Genomic DNA, 20,687 nt, shown 5'->3' with positions numbered 1-20,687 from the left:
TTCTCCTTTCCTTAGTGTATTGCTTTTCTGATTTTCTGTAGTTCTTTTTTTATGTTATTATTCTGTTTTTTAAAGCATATTTAAAACAGTTGTTTTGAAGTCATATTCTAGTAATTTTGAAATCTGGGTTCACATGAAAGAATTTTGATTATCATTTTTTGTTGCTCCTTTGATAGAGGCATATTTTTGTCTTTGTAAGCTTTACAATTCTTTTGTTTGGAAATTGAACCTTAAAATATTATAATGTAACCCTGGAAGTCATATTCTCATACTTACTCAAAGATGGTTTTCACTCTGTTTTCTTTTTTTTTTTCTGTATTTTTTTTCTGAAGCCGGAAACTGGGAGAGACAGTCAGACAGACTCCCGCATGCGCCCGACCGGGATCCACCCGGCACGCCCACCAGGGGGCGACGCTCTCCCCACCAGGGGGTGATGCTCTGCCCCTCCGGGGCGTCGCTCTGTTGCGACCAGAGCCACTCTAGCACCTGGGGCAGAGACCGAGGGGCCATCCCCAGCGCCCGGGGCCATCTTTGCTCCAGTGGAGCCTCGGCTGCAGGAGGGGATGAGAGAGACAGAGAGGAAGGAGAGGGGGAGGGGTGGAGAAGCAGATGGGTGCTTCTCCTGTGTGCCCTGGCCGGGAATCGAACCCTGGACTTCTGCACGCCAGGCCGACGCTCTACCACTGAGCCAACTGGCCAGGGCCTCACTCTGTTTTTAATTATTTAAGTCTGTTTTTCATTTATTTTCGTAGAGACTGTATTCCTTTTTATACATTGTCAGTGAAGTCTCTGTTCCTTATTTTGTGTTCAGCTAATATTTTGACAGATTTTTTTGAGTGCCATATATTCATATAAGCAAAGAAATAAGTAGGATTCTCTCTTTGTCTTTAGATTTCCACAGTTTGATGATGATGTATTTCAGCATGGGCCCCTTTGATTTCATCTTACTTAGACTTTGTTGAGCTTCTCAATAGAAAGGTCATCTTTCATTAAATTGGCATTTGGCAATATTTTCAGGCATTAAAACATTTCTTCTTGCCTTTTATCTTTTCTCTTTTTCTAGTATATTCATTTGGCATATGCTGGTATAATTTATGGTGCCTACAGGTGCTAAGAATTTATCCAATAGTTTACACTTTTTAATATACTTCTTCAAAGTAAAAATTTTAATTGACCTGTATTTAAAGTTGTTGACTTTCTTCATTGAGTTCAAATCTGATCTTGAATTCCTCTATAAGATTTTTATTTCCATTATTGAAATTTTCAACTCCAGAATTGTATTCTCTGTTTATAATATCTATACCTATATTGTCACTTTTTGTTTAGTTATTTTTCTCATGTTTTACTTTAATTATATAGATATAGTTTATTTTAGTTTTTTGAATGTATTTTTAATTGCTACTTTAAAGTCCTTGTCTGGTTAAGTCCAATATCTGGGTGTCCTCAGTGATAGTTTCTATTAACAAATTTTCAAAATCTTCTTCATAGGCGATATTTTACTGTTTCTTTGTATTTCTCATAAGCTTTTGTTTGCATCCAGACACTTTAAATAATGTCGTATGTCAATCTTGGGAATGAACTCCCCAGATGTGGTTGCTGTAGCTATTTGTTATTCTTTTTGCCGTTAGTTTTCTTAATGGCTTTCTGAACATATTTTGTAAAATTTTGTACATTTTTTTGTTTACAAGTCTCTGTTTAGATAGCTTTTCCATCAGCTAATGACAGGACTAATATTCTTTTAATATTTTAGACAAATAATTCTTCACAACTGTATGTGTGAGTTGTGACACCTCTCAAAATCTTGTCAGGCAGCTAACATTTCTGTCAGTCTTCACTTTCTGTATGTGAACAAACAAGGTCAACTAAAAATGAGAAGTTAGAACCACGTTTGTGCACTCTTGGAAGTGTTCACAGCACTGGTTATATACATGGCTTTATATACATACATTCAAAAATATATGTTGGTACTTATCAAACTCTTATATGGGTATCCATTCTTTAAATTTTTTTAAGTGTTCTGGTCATCCTCTTGTAAATCTGGCTTGTATGCCCAACTCACGCATCTGTAATCTTAAACAATTGCTGCTAATTGTTTATGATAAGATAGGACTGTTAACAGATAGCACATTCTGAAACATATAAAGTAATAAAAATACCCGAGAATTGAGCTTTTCATTTGTCAATCAGATTAAATAATGAACATTTTTCATGTGTAGGGTTTTTGGGAAATACCAATACCTCTCTGCTTCTTCAGGTTGTTGGTCAATGATCGTTTTTCAAAGCTTATGAGTCTGTCGGTTATCAAAGCTACTGAAAAGCTTCTAAAGCATGATAGGGTTAGGGCAAGTTAAAGTCACAAATCTAGCTGGTTTTACAAAGATTAAACACTTAAAAATCAATACAAGATATTTTGAGCCTTACAAGTGATACGCAATAGGACTCCATTTTTCAATGATGCTCAATGTATGCTGTGACAACTACAAGCTAGGATAAAATATCTAAAGGGAGTCTTGAAATCCTAAAAGTTATATTCATAATTTTAAAAAAGTAATTCATGCAAACCAAAAAAAAAACAAAACAAAACAAAACAAAAAACAACTGACACTAAAAAACAGCAGATGGCGTTAAAATTTGTATATTTTTATGGCATGTGTGCACATGGTACTTAGTGATATAAAACTAAACCAAAGCAAAAGTATGAATTCCTTCCTTTGTCTAGTTGATCTTCCTTTTATAACCCTAATCCACAAAGGCAAGACATGGAACATCAAACATCAGAGAGTGGCTCAATATCAGAAGACAGGCAGTGGATAGAATGTCGAACTGGGATGCAGAGAACTCAGGTTCAAAACCCCAAGGTCGCCAACTTGCGTGCAGACTCATCTGTTTGAGCAAGGCTCACCAGCTTGAACCCAAGGTTGCTGGCTTGAGCAAGGGGTTACTCGGTCTGCTGTAGCTCCCTGGTCAAGGCACATATGAGAAATCAATCAATGAATAACTAAGGAGCCGCAAAGAAGAATTGATGTTTCTCATCTCTCTCCCTTCCTGTCTGTCTGTCCCTATCTGTCCCTCTCTCTATCTGTATCACTGTCACAAAAAACAAACATACAAAAAACAATAATAACAACAAAAAAGAAGACCAAACAGTGGATTAAAGAAGAAATGTGACATATAGAAAGCTGAGTTTCTTCTGGAAAAGATGATTTTAGAGCATAATATTTTCCCTGAATCCTACATTTTATTTTTTAATCAATTTTTCTTGTCTTTTGCCTCTAACTAATTGATCATTGGCTTTAAGCAATGTCCTAAAACATGGAGGTACAGTAGATAATTTAAATGAATAAAAATGTCATAGTAAATCAAATTAATTGTTCCCTAGATACAGATAGAGGATATCCACTGTAAAAAATATATAAATAATTGTAACATTTTGAAAAACTCCATTTAACTAGAATAAATTTAGTGTTATGAATATATTAAATTCTACACATTTGTCCATCCATGTTTTGTCTGCAATAAAGTGTTTCCACATGAATTATCCCATTTAATCTTGTGTCACTGGACATTAAATTTCATGGCCTGATTAATTGACAAAGACAAAGACTGAGAGCATCCAGGTAGAGTCAATAACTGTGTACCAGACTAATTTCCAAATATGTAAAGCAGTTTGTCATTACTGCACAGTCTTTTATTTACCATAATTAAGATGCTACAAACCTACTGATTTTTCATACAGTCAGACTAAGGACCCATCACATTGTTCAGGACATACTGTTGACATATACCTTTGTTGATCATTTTATTTATTTATTTATTTATCTATTTATTGTATTTTTCAAAAGGTAGAAGAGGGGAGGCAGTCAGACTGACTCCTGCATGCACCTGACCAGGATCCACCCAGCATGCCCAGTAGGGAGTGATGTTCTACCCAATTGGGGCATTGCTCCATTGCGGCTGGAGCCATTCTAGTGCCTGAGGCAGAGGCCATGAAGTCATCCTCAGCACCCAGGGCCAACTTTGCTCCAATGGAGCCTTTGCTGTGGGGAGGGGGGCTGAGGGGTAAGAGAGAGAGAGGAAAGAGAGGAAGGGTGGAGAAGCAGATGGGTGCTTCTCCTGTGTACCTTGGCCAGGAATTGAACCCGGGACTACACATGCTAGGTTGACGCTCTACCGCTGTGCCAACCAGCCAGGGCCGATCATTTTATCTTGTCATGCACACTGAAATTACAAAATTTTTACTAATAACTTTGATATGTGCAACTTGCCAATAATATAACTCCAAGTACATCTTTGCATAAAACTGTACTTCAACTCATTATTAATGTCACTCTAGAAAAAAATTAAATCATCTCTATTTCACTGAATTTTTCTCTTGCATCCAAATGTGAATCATAGTCAAAGACCAGGTTCCAGAGCCTTTCAGCCCACCAAGATATAGTCACTCAGCAAAAAATTACACAAATGAGTCACTACTTTTCTCTTTTTCCAAATTCTCTGTTACTTTTCTGGTGCTGAATATTATTTTTATTACTTGTGAAATAAAATAATAACACAAATAATAGGAAAACATGTGTATTTTGGTATGCATTTTAATTCTTATTTAATTTCTCCTAGCCTGAGCTTCTTTTTCCTTGCTATCTTAATGCTGATCTTCTTTCACAAAAGAGGGCCAACATGGCTTATCATCCATGACTTCTTTTCTTCAAACTTAAACCAGGACTGTTATGCTTACTGTTCAGATAATACCTATTCTTTGACACCAGGTGGTTCAAATATTTGAAATCTGTCCTACTTTTAATGAAGAGATGTCATAGTAATTATTTTTACTATCGATTTCTAGGCCTGAAACATAGGAGTTGCTCAGCAGATATTTGTTAAATTATGAATGAACAATAACTAAAAGAATGTTTTTGAAAACTGAATCTTAGGTTCATACCCTGAGGTTATAAATCTGCATATTTGTCTATGTTCTAGGTATTTCTTTTATCAACTGACTCATCCGAGTTATTTTATGTAGTATTGTAATCCTATATATCTCCGTCTTCTTATGTTCCCAACAAATACATTCAGTTCCTGAGATGAAACAGGAAATTAAGAGAACTGACTTTCTTTGGATAATTCCAAATGTGCTTGAATTTAATTTTTTTGGAGGGTAAAAATTTTAAACAGTGAATGTAAATGCAAAATATATGTCTAAATTATATTTGAAAAACTGAGTAATTTTTGGCAAAATGGTCATCCAGATGACTATACTAGTTTAGAAGTTCCTTTTATCTAAAACATGTATTAAAAAGTCACTTTAGATTGAATATTCATGAAAAATGTAATCTAAAGTTTTGAGCTAGAAGAAGTCAATCATAATTATTTTAAATTATAAAAACAGGGCCCTGGCTGGTTGGCTCAGCGGTAGAGCGTCGGCCTGGCGTGCAGGGATCCCGGGTTCGATTCCCAGCCAGGGCACACAGGAGAAGCGCCCATCTGCTTCTCCACTCCTCCCCCTCTCCTTCCTCTCTGTCTCTCTCTTCCCCTCCTGCAGCTAAGGCTCCATTGGAGCAAAGATGGCCCAGGGGCTGGGGATGGCTCCTTGGCCTCTGCCCCAGGCACTAGAGTGGCTCTGGTTGCGGCAGAGCGACGTCCCAGAGGGGCAAAGCATCGCCCCCTGGTGGGCAGAGCGTCGCCCCCTTGTGGGCATGCCAGGTGGATCCCGGTCAGGCGCATGCGGGAGTCTGTCTGACTGTCTCTCCCCGCTTCTAGCTTCAGGAAAAAAAAAAATTATAAAAACAGCAAATCTCCAAATCTGGCAGTGATGGATGTAGGTGTATGTGTAATGACTTTTTACTGACTGATTAAATATGGTGAATGTGAAGGTTAATATACCCCTTATAAAATAAGAAGCTTATAAAATTATAACCAGAAGGTCTTGGCCAGTTGGTTCCGTGGTACAGCGTCAGTCCCATGTATGGACATCCCAGGTTTGATTCCTGGTCAGGGCACACAGGAGAAGTGACCATCTGCTTCTCCACCCCTCCCCCCTTTTTTTCTCTCTTTCTCTTTCTCTTTTCCATAGCTCGGTTGGAGCAAGTTGGCCCTGGGTAGTGAGGATGGCTCCATGGCCTTGCCTCAGGCACTAAAATAGCTCAGTTGCTGAGCAATGGAGCAAAATCCACAGATGGGCAGAGTTTTGCCCAGTAGGGGGCTTGCTGAGTGGTTCTAGTCGGGGTGCATGCAGGAGCCTTTTCTCAGCCTTTCTGCTTCTCACTTAAGAAAAAAAAAATTACAACCAAAAATGAACAACAGAATTATATGTAATTTTTTTTAATTATACACATGCCTACTATGCATTCACTATCAAGCTAAGAGAACTGGGCCAGGTATTCAATTTTAAGTTTTCCAGGTAAGTCTGATATACATCTCCAAATGGGTATGATGGTTCCTCAAGTGAAAAGTTCCTGACTTGTGGTGGCAGCATGGATAAAACACCAGCCTGGAATGCTGAGGTCGCCAGTTCAAAACCCTGTGCTTGCCTAATCAAGGCAAATACAGGAAGCAATTATTATGAGTTGATGTTTCCTGCTTCTCCTTCCTCTCTCTCTCTCCTCTCTCTGTAAATTAATAATAATAAAAAAGATCATTACTGGTAGCATTAAAAAAAAGAAAAAAGCTGCATTAGTTTAGGTGAATAATGGAAACTACTAAAATCTATGTCATTGACTCAGTTGATAAAGGTTTATTTCTTAACAAATTACAATTTATGATGGGTCATTCAGAAACTACTATCCTTTCATGTCATGGTTTCTAGTGTCTCTGTTCCTTCATTTAATACTATATATATAGTTTTCAGAGAAGAGGATAGATCTCCTTTTAATCATCTCATCCCAGAGGATCATTTTGTTAATAGGAATAGGTTACAATATCCCAACTAAAATGGAAGGGTGCAAAAAAAGTTAATTAGCAATGTTCCAAGGATAAAGCAATAAACTTTGATATTGGTGATGCTTAGTAATGTAATGGATAGCTATTAGAGACTTAAAGATAAATGGAATTCTGAAACATGTTTTACCTTATGTGACCCTTATCAGGAAAGTGATGCATTTTTGCACACTCATACTAGTATTTTTTTTTTTTTTTTGTAAAATGAACAATAAACTCTGAAACTTTTCTTATTCTCAGTCACACACAGCATATAATTTTTGAAAAGTAGTTGGGAACAATTAATTGCAATCTGGAAATAATCATGATTTGAGTTATTTAGCTAAAATATATTTTTAGAAAGTCAAAGATTAAAAGTATGTGTAAAACAAAATGAGGTACCTTACCAATTCTTATCTAGGGTATTGGCATCCTAAGCTAATAGACAACTAATCAAATTTTAAGTATGTAATGTCAGTGGAAGAGTTTATATCAATCATTAAAAGACAGGCTTGTCTAAGTAAATGTGACAAATTGAAGTTTAAAAACCAATGTTATTATAAAATAAAGTTGATATGGGAATTACAAGTAGGCTACAAAGGGGCTTTCTACAGGAAGTCACTCTAAAATACAAGCATACATGCTTAGCAATATAACAGGAAAGATGTGGACTCCTTCAATTCCAATTTGCAAATTTATATTTTAAGCTCAGTTGTGTCTATGGTTTCAATTATTGTTACTATATTAATGACTCCCAGTTCTTTATCGTCTAAATAAGGGATCTGTTCTGAAACATTCAGACACAGATACATAAACACACACACAAAGACACTAACAAACAACTACATGAAATAAATCTCCATGTGTGAATTATTCATAAACAGGCTATATTAATTCTATTTAAAATATAACTCATTATTTCTACATGCATCCCCTTTTGTGTTCCTTTTACATAACATCACCAAATTCATAAGTAATGTCTAATTTTATAAGTAAGACACTGGAGGCTAATCCCTCTTTATGCACACTACTTTTCATAGCACTTCTAAGAAAACACCAAGCTCGTTTATTGTACAAAGTATTTCTTTAGCTCAGATGATTATAATACCTACTTGATGGCTTCAAAAACTTCCCAACTAGTTTCACTGTCACTAGTTTTGCCTCAGTGCTATCAGATAGAATTTTCCAAAATTCATATCAAAGCATATATTTTCCCTAAATAAAATTTTATTTATGATTGCCTACAGACTAACATTTAAAACTTCTACTGTAGAAGTTAGCAAATTATGACCCATGGGTCAAAGCCAGTGTACCTCTTGTTCTGTAAACTTTGAAAGCTAAGAATAATTTTTACATTTTAAAAACATTTCATTTTAAACAATTATATAATTTCTTACCTAATAGCTTTTATCTTCCTTTTTCTTCTATAAAGCCTAAAATTTTAATTCTTTGACACTTGACAGAACAAAACTGTGGACCCCTATGATAAGTGCCTATTGAAAGCCATCACATATACTTTTGTTACCCTAACAGCTTAATTTCTTACCACACCATTGGCTTCTGTTTTTCAATCACATAATCCTTGAAGAATAGTGTAATTTTTGAGTTTGAAAAGAGAATAGAAAAAATTAGGTAGAAACAATAGTTTTAGAAATATATCTGATGAATGTGTGGATGAATGAAATAGCCAAATTTCCATTTTGGTAAGCTTAATGAATCCAAAGCTAAGTTAAAGCACACATACATACAACTACTCTTAGTGACACACATATCCCTAATGACATATACTCGCTAACAAAACTTAAAATACAGAAAACTAAAGACATCAAGAAAATTATAAAAGTAACCTGGGATAATAAAATAACCTAAAAAAATTGCAATGAAGATTGAATGTTCAGCAGAAAAAAACCTATCAGAATATGGCATTATATTCTCAATTATAGTGGGGATAGAAATTTGTTGGGAGTTTTTTTTTGACTCCTTAAAAAATGTTACCACAGCATGACTGCAAATTTCATAGATTTATTTCTGTAAAATAAGTGTTATCATAGAAAGGTCTGAAAATTAAGAAAGGCCATTATTGTAACAATTCCACTGAAAGTTTGAATGTTGAGACTTATTATGTTATACACATTGTGAAGAGAGAAAACAATTTATTACATACATAATGTGGTTTTCTGAGGAGAGTAGGGAAGGCTTCCCAACCAAGCCCCAAATAGTTCTACTTTCAGAAAAAGGATGGGAGATTGGAAGTTTCAGAGTTTTTTGGGTTGTTTTTTTTTTTTTATAATTAGGGGAGTAGAGCTGACATGAGGGTTCCTGTGCTAAAACAGCATCTTGAATGATCTAAACTTTTCATAGCACATGGGCTTTCCTACCTGGCCAGATATAGGCAGACAAGAAAGGCAGAGGGAAGACCCTTAAAAGGTATCACATATAAAAGTAATAAATAGAGTCAGATTCTTTATTACAGATGTTAATCAATGAAGATATTCAGAAGCAACAAGAATTGCTTATTAGATTGTAGGTCAGATACTGTAAATTAACTAATTTTTTGGCCCTACTGGTAAATGCGCTGCTGTGGAGGTATTTTTCAGAAATAGTTGAAATCCCCCATAAGGTGATTTTGAGTTAGTCAAAAGGGAGAATATTGAGGGTGCTCCTGAGTTAATAAATTGGTTGCCCTTTAAAGGGGACAAAAACTCTAATGAGCTGCAGAGATTCCAGAATGCAGAGAGGAGAGAAAACTGTAGAATGTTCCTTGTTGTAAGACTCCCACATTCATAACCCTGCTGCTGATCTGATCTCTGGGGAACAATTTATTTTTTCATTTTCTGTTGCATGAGGTTTTAGAACTGCTTCAATGTATTTCTGCATCACTGATTCCAAATCTGAAATCATTTTTTTTGGTGCATACTCTATTTTTTATGCAATTTTAATTTCTTTTGTTAAAGTTAATGGCATGCATTGGTTTTAAAATTGGAGTTAAAGGGCAATGGCTCTTGGATTGATAGTAACCACAAGGCAATTAATGTTTTAACAAATATCACTTTTACATAATTTTAGTTGCTTTTAAATGCAAAAATTATTATCTGATAAAAACACCCTCTTATTTTGTTTTAAGATTGAATCATGGCTTCTTCGAGTAGGCATAAATGTAAGACTAGTCCTGACACCTTCTGTTATCTATGTGGCTGTTACACACTTCAATATCAAAGGCGCAATATTTCATCATTTGTGACACGTGCATATATCGCCCATTTTCAAGTTCCCCTTGGTGATCAAGACAAGAATTGGGCTCCCCATATTGTGTATCATAATTGTGAGGAAATGCTTTGTGACTAGACAAAATGAAAATGCAAAGGAATGCCTTTTGGTATTCCCATGGTTTGGCATGAACCTAAGGACCACAGCAGCAACTGTTATTTCTGTCTGATCAATACAAAGTGCATCTGGAAGAAAAAAACAGCATATGATTGTATATCCTAATATTCCTTCAGCAATACAATCTATCCCACACTCTAAGACACTCCCAGATCCAGTTTTCAATGGTTTTATTTCTTCTAAGGAAAAAGAAAGTGAACATGGTGATCAAGTGTATTTTGATAAGATGCATGAGGAAATGGTTGTAGAATCTGAAAGGTCTTTTTTGATGCCAAACAGTCATTAACCCCTCAGCAGTTTAGCCAACCCAAATTGAATGACGTTGTAAGAATGACATAAAAATTGTCCTCAACTTTCTGAAGTATGAGGAACATAACTGGATCATTTGTGTGAATCTTAAAATGGTAAATTTCCTGCTAGGACAATAGAGAGGTTTCACGAAGTATCCTTGCTTTCTGTGTTTGTGGGACAGTCGAGCTCAGGAGAAACACTGGACACAGAAGGAGTGTCCGAAACATGAAGCTCTGGAAGTAGGGATGCAAAATATTGTGAATGAACCTGTAGTTAATCGAGACAGGATCATTTTTCCCCACTTCACATCAAACTTGGCTTAATGAAACAGTTTTTTCAGGCTTTGATTAGAGAAAGTGTATGCTTTCAACATATTATTTCTGCTTTTTTGCCTTGTCTTTCAAGAAGATAAAAGCAGTTATATTCAATGGACCTCAAATTTGAACCCTCATATGCCAGGAAGATGAATAAGGAGGAGAAAGCAACATGGCAGTGTTTTGTGGCAGTTACAAAGAACTGCCTTGGCAACAAAAAAGCAGAAAACTATGAACTTCTGGTTCAAAGGATGCTGTTGGCTTTCTGTGACATTGGATGTAACATGAGCGTTAAGATTCACTTCCTGAACAGTCACCTTGATACATTTCTCGAAAATCTTGGAACTGTTAGTGATGAGCAGACTACTGCTGGAGCATCAAACGAGATTGTCCTCAACAAGTACACAAGTGCAAGAGCTACAAACACAAATTTTTGCCTGAATAGAATTTAAATAAGTTTGGTGCAAATTTTATGATTAAAATAAGTGTTTAAATACGTTCTATTATGAAATTGTAGACAAATTCTGATGCCATCATGTCTTTTAGTGTATTAGTGTATTTAAGGCATTATATAAATATTATATTTTCACAAAGATGATGCCTAAGAAGATATTCTACTTCATTATGTTAAACTAAATGTTGAAAATTTTACAATAAGATGAAAACCTAAAATCTTGAATTGCAAAAAAAACCTGTAGCTTACAGAGAAAAACTAATGTCAGATTTGAGATCATCACACTCAAGTTAGGTAGAAACAAGTGTTTTTGTGGATGCAACAAAAATTTTGTTCCGCAGTGAATTATAATTCACTTTTTTGTTGGGAAGCAGCAGCTGGGCCTGCAGGTGCTCTTCTTGTATCTTCTTCAATTCTCTGACTCCTGCCCTGAAGGGGCATGTATGTTCAGCTCCATCACGTAGATTTCAAGCATCTGCAGGAAGCCTTAGGTCAGTGAAAATAAGAATTGATATGGGCTTCAGTCCTTCCTTGTTAGGGTTCCTACCCACTCATGCTCCTGGGGGGTCTAAGCCCACACAATCTTCCCTGTCTCCCTGCCTGTGACCTCTGCATTTTAGCACCAGATGTGCGGATACTCTTGTGATTACTTAGCCAGCCCCTACAATATTCTACAGAGATAAATATATACATTTTAAATTTATTATATATTAATTTATAAATAAAATTAATATAAATGTATTTTTATAGACCCATATATAAGTTAAATAAATCTAAACCTCTCTTTTTATCTCTTTTTTTTTTTCTCTCACATGCACATACAGACTTACTGCTTTGGGTGACCCACTATGAAAAAAGAGAAGCATTGCTAAGCACTTAACTTATATAACTAGAGGAGAGACAAGATGGTGCTGGAGTAGGCAGACGTACCGGCATCTACCTCCCAGAACCAAAGTGGATTACAAACTAATTTTATGAACTAGCATCTGGAAAAACCAACTTTGGACTAAACTATGAGGACTCTTCAACCAAGAAACACTGAAGAAGCCACACTGAGACTGGTAGGAAAAGCAAAAATGTGGAGAGGGCTGCCCAGCTCCCTGGAGCGAACAGCAGCAGGGAGAGACTCGCGTGGCGGGAAGTGAGTTTAGCAGAGGGGGAAGGGTCCTGAGCCCCAGGAACAAAGCCCCAGCCTGCAGCCCCAGAGCCCAGAAGAGGCGTAAGGACAGTATTTAGCTGGAAACAAGTCAGGATACTGTTTGTGAGAAAGAGTCTGATTTCTCAGACCCAGGTCCTTCTTAAGGGGACCGCGCAGAACATCTCTCTCAAAACCACTCACCTGGGGCTCCTGGGGATGGGGGGAGAGAGGAGAGGACCAGAGTAACAGGAAGAGAGTGTAATCTAGGAGGCACAGGGAGAAACATTTTGGGAGATAGCCACCCTAACCCCTGGGACGAGTCACTCCCCAAAGCTGAAATGAATATTTCCCCCGGAAACAGCAATACCAGCAAAGGGAAGCAGGAGAGCAGCCAAACAAGCTCCCCCGCGGCATTCAGAGCAGAGTCGCATAGAAGGAGGGAGCTTTTGGGTCTACAGTAGTGAGTCATAGGGTCCGAACTGCAATGCCCCCACCCACGCGGCTGAGGGTGCGCCGGAGGGCGGGCGGCAGCGGGAGACAAAAGTGTGGTTCTGCTGGCAGGGGCAGAAGCCGGCTAGCCACCACTGGGCTCAGGTGTGAGCTCAATCTTGCCCGACTGGGGAGAAGGGGGCGTGCAAAAGCGGTCAAGCTCAGCTGCTGGCAGCCTGTAATCCAGCCTGCGGGAGAAGGGTGGGAACCCCGGAAAGGGTGGAGAGCAGCCCCGGAGCAAGGGCAGAGGAGCACAGCCCTGCCCCGCCCGTGCAACCCAGGCTTGCAGTCTTACTTGGTAGCCGGCTCCTTCCACAAGGGTGGAGCCAAAAGCCCAGAAGAAGTGGAGTTCCGCTACGGAGCTGAGCTTGGGCACGCAGCCCTGCCCAGTGGTAGAGCCAATGCTAGCAGCCATTCCTCGAGTGGGCTTCTCCTGCAAGGGCAGGGCGAAAGCCTGGAAACAGGCGGAGACCTGCAGCTGAGCTAAGGTGCTTGCCAGTGCCCTCAGGACCGAGCATAACGTCACACACGGGGGCGGGGCAAAGGCCAAGGCCACCAACGCTTGTGCACCCGAGCACATGATCACAGCGACTCCCGTGAAGAGAAAATGCGGAGGCAGAGAAATGCAACCCAAATAAGCCAAGAGAAATCCCCAGAAAAGGACCTAAGTGAATCAGATATAACCAAATTACCAGATGCAGAGTTTAAAATAACGATTGTTAGGATGCTCAAAGATATTAGAACAACCATAGATGGCCATTACAAAAACCTAAATAAGGAGATAACAAATATAAAAAAGGACATTGAAATAATAAAAAAGAATCAGTCAGAAATGACAAATACAATATCTGAAATAAAGAATACAATGGAAGGAATTAAAAGCAGGATGGATGAAGCAGAGAATCGAATCAGTGAGTTAGAGGACACGATAAATAAAGGCACAGAAACAGAGCAGAAAAAAGAAAAGAGACTCAAAAAGTCTGAGGAAACTCTAAGAGAGCTCTATGACAACATGAAGAGAAATAACATCTGCATAATAGGGGTTCCTGAAGAAGAAGAGAAAGAATAAGGGATAGAGACTTTGTTCAAACATATTATAGCGGAAAACTTCCCCCAATTAAGGCAGGAAAACATTTCACATGTTCAGGAAGCACAGATAACTCCATTAAGGAGAAACCCAAAGAAACCAACACCAAGACACATCATAATTAAAATCCCAAAGCTAAATGATAAAGAGAAAATATTAAAAGCTGCTAGAGAAAAAAAGACTATCACCTACAAAGGAGCCCCCATAAGGATGATTTCTGACTTCTCAACAGAAACACTTGAGGCCAGAAGGGAATGGCAAGAAATATTCAAAGTAATGCAGAACAAGAACCTACAACCAAGACTACTTTATCCAGAAAGGCTATCATTTAAAATTGAAGGAGAAATAAAAAGCTTTACAGACAAAAATTATATAACTAGATAAGTATGTATATTCTATTGTTGATGCTTTGCTGCTTGAACTCTTACTGAAAGATATGCTTTGTGAGAAAGAGAAATAAATGACAGGAATTCAGAAATCTGGATATTCAAATCCAGTGACAAATGACTATGTTCCCTCTTGTGAGAGGAATAAAAATGTTCATGGAGACTTATGTTGAACACTGCTCTAGCACTAAATTAGATTGAACTCTAAATTCTAGTGTACAACTTCGGTGAAATAAGATTATATGCCAAGGATACTAAAACAATTTACAATCTTTCTACAAAAGCATAACTATGCTTGGGTACCACTTACATATTCTGGTTTAATTGGCTGAGGGACGTGGGAGTTTTAAAAAAATCCTCCTCATGTAGTTGTATCATGCTGTTCACGTTGAGATCTATTGTGAAGGTCAAGTGAAGAATTAATTTTGACCTCTTTAGGGGTAGGATGAGGTATCAACTTTGACCTTTTCCGAATTAATGCAGGGCCTAATTTTTTATCCTTTGCAACTTACCACTATGCACTAAGAACAGAAAAGACTGTGTCTGAGACAGTAAATGATTCAGTACAATGAATCATATGTTTCTATTAAGGCATCAAAGCAAAGATGCTCACCTTGGACATGTTTAGATTGGGATATTTTACAAAAAGAAACTGTTCTCCCAACCCATACTTTGCAGGATTTGCAAGAGAAGAGCTCATTTAGAGCATGTCAAAACCATTATTATGCTAAAATTTGAATTACTTTAATTCTTAAACTACAGTTTTTACATATACTGTATCTCATTAGAGTGTCCTTTCTTTGAGGGTCCCTCAGTCTTGGTGCAGGAATAAGGATGGAATGGGGAAGTGTCTAAAACTACTTGTCCTTGGCACAAACATTGTGCATCTAAACATCTTCAGCATATAAGGATAATGAAGGAATAATACTGACTTATCTATAGAACACATCATTGAAGAACAAAGCAATGATTCTAGTTATGGTGATAAATAGGTCAGGTTAGAGTTGAACTGAGTCACAGCAAGAAACAGCTGTTCCTTTGCCGTTCTATCTTTTACCCATCTTCTATTTTCATGTGAGTCTAGTATGTTTATTAAGACAGAATGAAATCAGCTTATCCTATTTCTAATTATCTATATAAAAAGTTTGAAAAAAGATATATATTTTTTTGTAAATGACCCAACTGAGTCAGTGCAATAGTCAACTTTTGGAAAGGTACAGTTAAAATTTCAATAGGCAAGGGCCGCGCCCAGGAAGCACTGTGAAATTAGTGGTGCTCTGTTTATTTTGTATATTTCTATTATTTTTTCCCTACAACATTTCACCCTGTTTCCTTATTCACCCAATGGCCATCTTCCTTGGTTTCCAAAGTTACCTTTCTAAACATTAGCCCTAAAAAAAAAATAAAAATAATAGTATGAAATAGACATTTATTAAGTACTTTAAGCCAGGCACTGAGTTAAATTTATTATGTATAGTATTCTTTATGATTTTCACATTGACTCAAAGAAATAAATGTTATCCCAATTTCACAGAATGAAATTAAGATTCAAGGAAACTAAGTTGTTTGTCTAAAAGCACACAAGTAAAAAGTGGTTGCCCTGGCCAGCGCCTACTGGATAGCGTGGTGGACAAGTGTATAGACATCCAGGGTTTGGTTCCCTGTCAGGGCACACAGGAGAAGCAACTATCTGCTTCTTTCTCCCTCCTTCCCTCCTTTCTCTTCCTCTTCTCCTTCTGCAGCCAGTGACTCAGTTGGTTCGAGCTGGCCCTGAGTGCTAAGGATAGCTCATCTCAGAGTGCAACAGCCTCAGGCACTAAAAAGGGCTTGGTACTCAAGCATTGGCTCCAGATGAGGCTGCAGTGGTGGATCCCAGTCATGGTATATGTGGGAGTCTGCCTCACTATATGCCCTCCTCTCATCTAAAAAAATGTGGTGAAGTCAGAATTAGAAGGTAGATCTGTTAAATTCTAAAGCCACACCTTCTTATTCCCAGGAGACACTATTTTCCTTTATATTACAACATGTGAAAACTCCTGACACTCACATCCATTTGCATATTGATTGAAGTTTACCATCTATATTCTATTTTGGGGAAATATTTTTCTCATTTGATAAAGTATTTTCTGAATGTGTATTATTTTATGATATTGTCAGATTAATATGATAATCTTTCCAAATTATGTGATTGCTTTTTAAAGTGAGGCTGCATTGTTTTACTCCATAGAGAATACTGGTAATACTTTAATGTCTCTTTATAGTAAGAGCTATAGAAGAAATATTCATGACTATAGTATAAAATAAGAGAATTGAAAATGTTTAAAAATATTACTGTAAAAAATAAGGTAATGACAATAAAACCAATATTGTTTTCTACTTGCTTGATATGTTTTTATAGCCATGTGAGCAAAAAACAAATGAAGATTTTTAATGGGGCTTTCTGAAATTATCATAGTGAACTATATTGAAAATAGAAGAACATAATTGCAAAGTAGTAATGAAAGAATATGGTTTGTCTATTTCTTTCTTTTTTTCTCTCTTTTCTGAATATAAAGGCTTATAACCATGGGTAATCCATTTGTGAAAAAAAAGCATTGTTGATAAATTTTTTTAGTTAAGTGAAATATAACAATTATAATATTTAATGTTTTTGCCACTTGAATATAAAAATGTTTTTTATAGAGCGGTTTCTGACTTTGGATTAGTTTGAGGGTTGTTTTTTTTTTTTTGTCTGTCTTTATGTTTTGTTATTTCTCTTATGATTTATTCTACTTCCTGTTCTACCATATCTAAATTGTAGTACTTGTGTTCTGAAAGGCAAAATCCCTATGATTTCTAGACCCTTTCTTCATAAATAGATAGATTTCCTGAGAAATACCATATCTCAGAAATAAGTGAGTTCCAAAGTGAGGGCTTCAAACAAGTAAAGGTAAAGTACTGTGGGAAAATAAGCTGACTTTCAAAGAGAAATTGAATAACTGAAAGAAAAGTCTAAAACCATGATTTTTCTATCTCAGTCTGGAAGAGCCATGCAACCAGTGGAACCAAATTAAGGAAGTTTTAGAGAATTTAGTCATTTGGGCTATAGTATAATATAAACACTAGCTAGGCTGATTAATCTGTCAGGTAGACCAGCTATGCAGGAGAACAACAGTACAAAGTCATTATTTAAATTGGGGCTTTGCTTACTTCAAAGCACAGATGCAAGAAATGGGCAGCTGAAGAGACTCTTATTGGGCATTTCATTCTGTGGTCACTGTCAGTTTTGAATTTTCTGTGTCTTCAATTCTATATCTGGGATATACTATGTAAGGCCAGAAATAAAAAATAAAAAGAAGAAGAAGAAGAAGAAGGGGAAGAAGAAGAAAGGAGGAGAAGGAGGAGGATGAGGAGAAGACAAAGAAGAAGAAGAAGAAGCAGAAGAAGAAGAAGAAGAAGAAGAAGAAGAAGAAGAAGAAGAAGAAGAAGAAGAAGAAGAAGAGAAGAAAGAAGAAGAAGAAGAAGAAGAGAAGAAAGAAGCAGAAGAAGAAGAAGAGAAGAAAGAAGAAGAAGAAGAAGAGAAGAAAGAAGCAGGAGAAGGAAGAAGAAGAAGAAGAAGAAGAAGAAGAAGAAGAAGAAGACAGAAATACAGACAGACTGCATGGCCATGCTGTTCTCTAGGTTCTGAAGGCTCAGGTTTATTAGTACTCCTCTCTTCAACACTGAGTCTTATTATGATTGTTTTACATGTAATGTTCAGGATTCTTAGTTATACCTAAGAGAAGTAATAAGAAGAAATATGTCTACTACATTTTCTTACAAGAAGACATCTCTTTAATAATATCTTTACTGAAGATGTTATACCCAAGAAGATGAGAAAATCTTTTGGAAAACAGTTGGAATCAACACCAAAAGAGTTATACTTTGCCTCTTCTAGACTTCAAAAACTTGACTCAGTGTTTTAAATTCAGATGACTTTGGTATTTTTGAGAAGTGTGCCTAGTTTTACATGTATGTGTATTTATGTACCTGTTGTTTTTTTCATCAGAAAAACAACTTAGAACATAATTAATTTATGGATAAAAGAAAAGCTACATAGATGAGAGTTAACAGAAGGAACAGAGCAATTAATTGATGTATTGTGATATAAGTAAGTTTTTAAAACTAAAGATCCTTTCTATTATAACCTGGTTTGACCCAGTGTTCTCTGGTAATAAAGATTCATTTGCCTTAAACCCCTCTGCAAAGACTCTAGACTCTAGAGCAGGGGTCCCCAAACTACGGCCCGCGGGCCACATGTGGCCCCCTGAGGTCATTTATCCGGCCCCCGCTGCACTTCCGGAAGGGGCACCTCTTTCATTGGTGGTCAATGAAAGGAGCATATTGACCATCTCATTAGCTAAAAGCAGGCCCATAGTTCCCATTGAAATACTGGTCAGTTTCTTGATTTAAATTTACTTGTTTTTTATTTTAAATATTGTATTGGTTCCCGTTTTGTTTTTTTACTTTAAAATAAGATATGTGCAGTGTGCATAGGGATTTGTTCATAGTTTTTTTTATAGTCCGGCCCTCCAACGGTCTGAGGGACAGTGAACTGGCCCCCTGTGTAAAAAGTTTGGGGACCCCTGCTCTAGAGTATTATGTTTGAAGCAAAGCTAAGAGTTCTCAAATTTGATGAAAAAAATAGTTACTTAAGGTTGATTTTTAGACACTACTCTAGTCCTTAACTTAATCAGCATGAAGTGTGACACCTGGAATTTTAATTTATAACAAGAACCCAGATGTTTCTTATGGAAATGGCAGTCATTGCATATTTATTCAAAATATTTCTCAAATTCACATCATTTCTCAATTATTATATCATTATAAAGCAACCAGCCTTAATATGTTACTCTTTTTATTTTCTTACCACCAACTCCTCATTCTAGCACCAAATTTTCTGAAGGAGAAAACCAACATTTCAAAAAGCTCTATAAACATATTCTTAAAACAAAGGGGACAGATCTGAGTTAATTTAAAGTTATCACAATGATTGCTTTTGCATTAGATGAATTTATTTATTAAAAATCTTGCCTATTTAGTCTAACAGTGGAACCTGTACATTTTTTTTTTTTTTTCATTTTTCTGAAGCTGGAAACAGGAAGAGACAGTCAGACAGACTCCCGCATGCGCCCGACCGGGATCCACCTGGCACGCCCACCATGGGGCGATGCTCTGCCCATCCTGGGCGTCACCTTGTTGCGACCAGAGCCACTCTAGCGCCTGGGGCAGAGGCCACAGAGCCATCCCCAGCGCCCGGGCCATCTTTGCTCCAATGGAGCCTTGGCTGCGGGAGGGGAAGAGAGAGACAGAGAGGAAAGCGCGGCGGAGGGGTGGAGAAGCAAATGGACGCTTCTCCTGTGTGCCCTGGCCGGGAATCAAACCCGGGTCCTCCGCACGCTAGGCCGACGCTCTACCGCTGAGCCAACCGGCCAGGGCTACATTTTTTTTATTGTAAAATTGTACCATCACTTGCCTAAGTACTTTTAAAAATATGACCAAAAATATATATAATGGTCAGGATACTAAAAAGCTTAAAAAATCATCCTTGTCCTTTAGTAATTCAGATAATTGTGGATAATAGGACAATGTTAAAAACACAAATCAGGCTGTGCTAATTTCCAAAATTAATAGAATTTATGCAAAGGTAAATATCACGTGTAAGAAGGTATTAGTGGGTAGAGTTACAAAAAAAAAAAAGAAGAAAAACAGGGAGCCCAGGTCCTTCTGGTTAAGGACCCTCCAAAAAAATTAATATAATTGCCTATCATCTATCATCATCTATCTATTTCTACAATGTATGTAGTCTATCTAATTTTGAATCTCAACCTACAAATTATCACACTATGAGATAGTTCTCAAAATTTTGAGAAGTTTAGTAATTTGTTTAAGATATCAAGTAAAAGGGTAAGTGAGAATTAGAGATTCTCTTACGATTTTGCTATTTCTCAGTTGTTTTTTAAAAAGAGAAATGCAGAAGTTAACTGAAGCTATCATTTCCCGGTAAGTAGAAAAAATAGCAGTTGTTGTGTATATGAGATAATGTTTCATTTTATCACAAAAATCATTATAAATTGTAATTCATTTAATTTTATTCACATAGTTTTATTTCTTTAAGCTTATGATATTTTATTAACTAAAAAATTTCTGAAAGATTAAATTGTTAGTCAATATTAACAATTCATAACAGGTTTAGAAAAAGAAAGAGACCATCCTT

Source organism: Saccopteryx leptura, chromosome 3, assembly GCF_036850995.1.
Source record: "Saccopteryx leptura isolate mSacLep1 chromosome 3, mSacLep1_pri_phased_curated, whole genome shotgun sequence".
Classification (NCBI taxonomy): Eukaryota; Metazoa; Chordata; class Mammalia; order Chiroptera; family Emballonuridae; genus Saccopteryx; species Saccopteryx leptura.
Note: the sequence above shows the minus strand (reverse complement) of the source record.